Genomic DNA, 6,000 nt, shown 5'->3' with positions numbered 1-6,000 from the left:
TTTGTGTTGTCATGTATTTGTATCATCTTTCATATGGAACTTTGAGTCCTGAATAAAGTATTCATTCATTATCACAATGTACACTTCTCAGCTCATAGCTGAACAGCTTTTTCCATGTGTTCCATTTGATTGGATCCATTTATCCTTTGTGTTCATAATCATAACAGTAAACTAGGCTATATTTGAAAGGGGACGTTTAACAATGCTGTGCACTGTTTGGATTGAGCACCTGGACAAGACAGATGTGTGTAGACTGATTAGAGACTGTGTGGGCGGGTCCACACTGAGCCTGATTGACAGCTTCCCAACAACTATGGGTAACACTTTACAATAAGTCTCACAAAAAGTGAGTAGTTACTGGGGAACGAATGGTTAGTTTTATTATTATTTATTATTCTTTCGGACAATTCCACACAATACACAATTTTCTCTTGCAAATATTCATACATCATACTTTGTGTTGTCCGAAGGGAGACGGAAGAAGCCAAAGGCTTATCAGGTCCCGCCCCCATTTTCATCAAATTCGGATTCAGATACACAGATTACTGTTACAAAATAAAAATAAAACAAACAAAAAACATAATTTTTTATATATATATAGCTATATATGTATATATATATATATACACACACATATATATATATATATATATATATATATATATACATATACTTTTTTTTTAAGAATCTGCAGTCCAATACACAGTCAATTTTAATCTAATTGCTTCAGCTTTTAAAATCAGTTCAGCACAGTTCAGTTTTTCTGTGACAATGCCAAGTGTATAAAGTGTGAAGTGGCCTTGTATTTGGCCTGTTCCATTACTAAACTGGTAGTCTAAACACTTCTGCAAAAGTATTCCAAAACAAGTCTGTCTGCTGGCCTGTATTATTTGTTACAACATTGTAATGAAAGTGACAATGACATTGTGCTCAGGTTATTAGTCTGTAATTTTCAATAATTTTTGAAACATAATTTGCTTTGAAATTGCGCAAACTGCAACTCCCTGTGACAACTTCATCAAGTCCATTCCACAGCTTAATACCATTTACAGATATCGAAAAGGATTTAAGTGTGGTCCGTATATTTTTCTCAGTGAATTTACCTTTTCTTCTTAAATCATGCGAAACTTCTCTGTCTTCAAACATTGCTTGTAAACTGTTAGGAAGGCTTTTCTTTGAAGCCTTGTAAATAATTTGTACTGTGTGGTAATTTACCACATCACGTAATTTGAGAATTCTGCCTTCAATAAAAAAGTTATTAGTGTGTGCCCTGTAATTGGCTTGGTAAATAATTCGTATTGCTTTCTTTTGAAGAATCTCCAACGGGTGCAATGTACCTTTGTAAGTGTTTCCCCATATTTCAGCACAGTAATGCAGATGTGGGGAAACTAAACTCCAGTATAATACAAGCAAGGCCTTTTGATTGAAACAATGTTGTGCTTTCCAAAGTATAGAAATACTCCTGGCTATTTTGCCCCTGAGATGGCTAACTTGTGGTTTCCAGCTTAATTTATCGTCAATTATTACCCCTAGGACTTTGTGTTGCTTGACCCTTTGAATTTCAATCCCATTTACCTTGATTTTTACAGCGACATCTGATGCTCTCCTGCCAAACATCATGAATTTAGTTTTTTCTAAATTTAGTGATAACTTATTTCGGTTTAACCACCCATGTAACTTAGTCAATTCACTGTTTACGATCTCAACCATATTATTCAGATCTTTCCCCGAATAGAAGATGTTTGTGTCGTCCGCAAATAAAAGTTAGTTAGTTAATGGGTAGACTGTGATTCAAGCACTTTTGATTACTGGTAAACAGACTGAGACATACTGTATTAATGAAGCATTAGGTAGGCCTACTGGTAGTTAAAGGTGAAGTAAGCGATGTATTTATGTTTATATAAGTGTTAAATCGCTTTTTATTCATACAGTGATCACTTATAGTGTGTGCGTTTCATAAAGCCGATCTCTCAGTCACTCGCTCAATCTGCATTTAATCGGCAAACACACTTTTCAGGGATCCCCTTACTAATAACCAATCAGAAGAGAGAACGCTACAAACCGGCACCCGTCTCACTGCTGGTGCACGTGACGTTCAGAGCGACACATGGGTGAATCATAGATAGTAAATAATATGGATGTAGCATCCGGGCTGACCTCAGTTATTCACACGGCATCCAATAATCCTGGTTTGTGCGCGTTGCCATTTTGTGAGGGGGAGGGAGATAGCTGACGTATACCTCCGAGGCAAAGTGAGGGACAACGGGCGGAGAGCTGTCACTCAAGAGATTGCGCCAATACATTTTAACCTCTAAAAGAATAAAAACTAGCGTGGGCCAAAAAAATTCACCCCCTCAGTGTTGTCATGGAGATATGACTTAAACATACAGACTAAAATGGTTTTGTGGGCCAGGCTGTAAATAGGTTTAATAATGCTGTGAAAACGGCATGTTTAACATTAGAGTCAATGAGAGATGGCTGTCTTCTGCTCCCAGCCCCCAGTGGCACTTCCTGGTTACTACAGTTGTGGTCACTTCCTTATTGGATGCTGGTAAAAATCGCTGAGGTTGGGGCTTGGGGTGAATGTGTATGCGCCTACAATGGTGGTGCAGGTAAAAATCCTACCCAATGTCTGTTTTGATGGTTTTTATCACACTTATGGATCAGAGATGACGCTAGATAACTCGCTGATTGAAGACCGCAGTGCATTAATGTGGTGACGTAGGGACGAGACATTAGTATCCAGCTGCATCCCTGGAGAACAATACTGAGGCGGGGCGGGAGTACTGAGGCGGGGCGGAAGAAAATACAAATAAAAATTTGAACATTGTTTAGACAAATGATATTGTTTTGGCGATTAAGTTCAGGCATCACAGCTGGGTGGTTAGGGTTAGGGCAAGGGGACAGGCTAGAATATAGATAGAACATTAGATTAGCCACGGCGCTAGCTCCACTCGGCTAACGGAACACCGCGGCGGCCATCTTGAGAAGGTCACGTCAAACAATAAAAAAGAACGCAGACCGATACTAGCCCAGTCACAGTACTCCCGCCCCGCCTCAGTATTGTTCTCCGGGGCTGCAGCTAGACTCTACGGCTACGCGGACGAGGGAGGGGACTGCTAACTGCAGTAACTGACAGGAAGTTAGCTTAACTGACCATTCCGCTTACTGAACCTTTAATGAGTAGGAACTGAGAGACTGAGATTCAAGCACTTTGATTAGTTATTAGTAAAGTGTTATCAAACTATAGGTCTAATGACAAATAATCATTGAACTTACCTGTAAAGGTGTACAGGGCCTTTATGTCAAATGAATGATACACAAACCAAAAGACGACATTGGCTACTATGTTGACATTATGAGATCAATCAAAATGTTCTTATCTCCAAATTGTCACTAAAGGACTTTTGTGAAAAATCCATAACAAACCTCCCTACAATTATAGCCTATTCAAAATGTGTATTGAGTCATTGAACATGTTGGAAACTAAGCCATAGGGTTCAGATAGAAAGTTAAAAAGAGTCACTATCAAAGTGTACTGCAATTTTAATTTAATTGTTTTATTTCTATTCATATTTTTCATTTGCTTTTCTTATAATAATAATAATTAATAATTGATTGGATTTATATAGCGCTTTTCAAGGTACTCAAAGCGCTTTACAGGGTTCCAGGTTCAATTCGTTCACACACAGTCATACCGGTGGTGGTAAACTACGATAGTAGCCACAGTTGCCCTGGGGCAGACTGACAGAAGCGAGGCTGCCATTCCGCGCCATCGGCCCCTCCGACCACCACCTGAAACATTTATTTATTTATTATAACTTTATTTGAACAGGGACAATGTACAAAAGAAACATTGACCTTGTTTGGAGCAAGAGGAGAGATGCATATACAGCAGTCATACACATTCACACGAGGCAAGGTGGGTGAAGTGCCTTGCCCAGGGACACTACGACCATGACACAAGTGGCCGAGCGGGGATCGAACCGCCAACCCTGGGATCGTTGGCCAACCAGCTTAACCACCTGAGCCACAGTGTATTCTATACCTAATGTATTTTGATCTTGATGCATTTCATGGCCCTGTAAAGCACTTTGAATGGCCTTGTGTCTGAATTGTACTATATAAATAAACTTGGTTACAATACAACATAAAAAATGAATTTCCTAATTGAAATCCTGAAACAGTGCGTCAGAATGTTATCTTACTTATAAAGTAGTCAGCCGTTTTAAATAATTCCTTACCTGCATTTTTGAATTAGTTTCTGAATGGAGTGGTCTTCCATACAACATTCACCAGACAACTCATTCCGTGGCCACAGCATCTGGACTATACAGCAGTACTGTATCATAGCAGCCTACAGCCTATCCTTCTATATTCATTAATACTCTGCTATTGCCTCTCCCTTATTGATAGCACATGTAAGGCAGTTGGGTTAGTTTTGTCATTTCAAATTCAAGACACTGCAGGAAAAAACATTTTTTCAAGCACGGTTCAATTTCTAGATTTCTTTCTATTTAGTTTCCATATAATGTCTTCATGCAGTGTGCTATAAATAGAAGGTCCACAATGTACATTTAGGTGTTTATTTGACTAAACCTTGACTGTTTAAGTCTGTATATTATTTATCTTTAACGGCTATTTTTATTTAGAAAATGAAAAAAGGCTGTATCTTAAATCTGATCGGTAGAAACTTTGGACAATATGTTGTTACAATGAAGTAAAATTCTTTACTTTTTGGCTTTATCCCACTACTTCTAGTTTATAAAGAGATGCAGATTTACACATATAGGGGAGAGTGGCCTGAGTTGTGCCGGTGCGGAAGTTGTGCCACCCCTTGTTTCTAGAAAACCATAGAAGAAATTGGAAATGTGACCACATATTTAAGAAGAGCCATCCATTTGACTCATCCTGTAAAGAAGGGAGAAACATGGAATAAGATATAAGCACATTTAAGCTCCAAAAACTGCATTTTGCCTTTCAAAGTAACATTTCCATGATCAAGGTTGTTTTAATTATTGTGTCCGAACAATTATAGACATGTTTGAAAACATTTCACACATGTTTTAGTGCTTTAGTATGCTACACTTTGTGTCTATATAGTTTGCACGATGTCAGCCCTAAACTGCTGCATCATGCTTATTATCCAAAATTCTGGGGTTGGGGTGATTTGTGCCAGAGGGCCTGGGGTAAGTAAGTAAGTAAAATGTATTTATAAAAGCACATTTATAACAGTTTGCACTGTCCAAAGTGCAAAACATTCAGTAGGTAAAAAACTTAAGGTAAAATAACAATAACAAAAATAGAATATATAAAGCCCAGACATCCACATATAACAAAAAAAATCTGAGAGTTGTGCCATTGGCATGGCGGTATACGCTGGTCACCATAAGAAAGTGATTGTCTACAGAAACTCAGAAGAGACTGACATCTCCATTCCACTTAACGACACCACTGATGAGAGTTCAGATGGCCAGAAAGATGATGATGGTGACTTTGTCATTGTGAGCTTTGCAGGTAAAACCATTCAACCCGATCTCACGCCGAGGCGTCACTTCCAGACGCATGGACCGGCGGCTCTATTTCACGCCTTGCCTGACCAGGGCGGCTCTTTTACACGCGCACCTCCGTAGTCAAGATGGCGGCCGCGGTTTTCCGTCAATGTTTTATCTATATTATAACCTCTCCCTGTCCCCTTGCCCTAACCCTAACCACCGAGGGGGCTGCAGCTAGATAGTACGTGCTATTCCTGGGAGAACATGTCGGCCCCTGTTGGTGCTATTCCTCCGTTAATTTAGACTATTCCTCCGTTCGTTTGGACGGCGGGAGGTGCGCGTGTGTAATAGAGCCGCCCTGGTCAGGCAAGGCGTGAAATAGAGCCGCCGGTCCATGCGTCTGGAAGTGACGCCTCGGCGTGATACCAGGTTGAACCATTAGATCTGCTAGGCCTTGTTTAAAGTTAAAGGTCACATATCATGCTAAATGCAATTTTTAAATGTG

Source organism: Ammodytes marinus (genome assembly GCF_949987685.1).
Source record: "Ammodytes marinus genome assembly, chromosome: 20".
NCBI classification, from domain to species: domain Eukaryota; kingdom Metazoa; phylum Chordata; class Actinopteri; order Uranoscopiformes; family Ammodytidae; genus Ammodytes; species Ammodytes marinus.
This window is presented reverse-complemented; position numbering follows the sequence as displayed.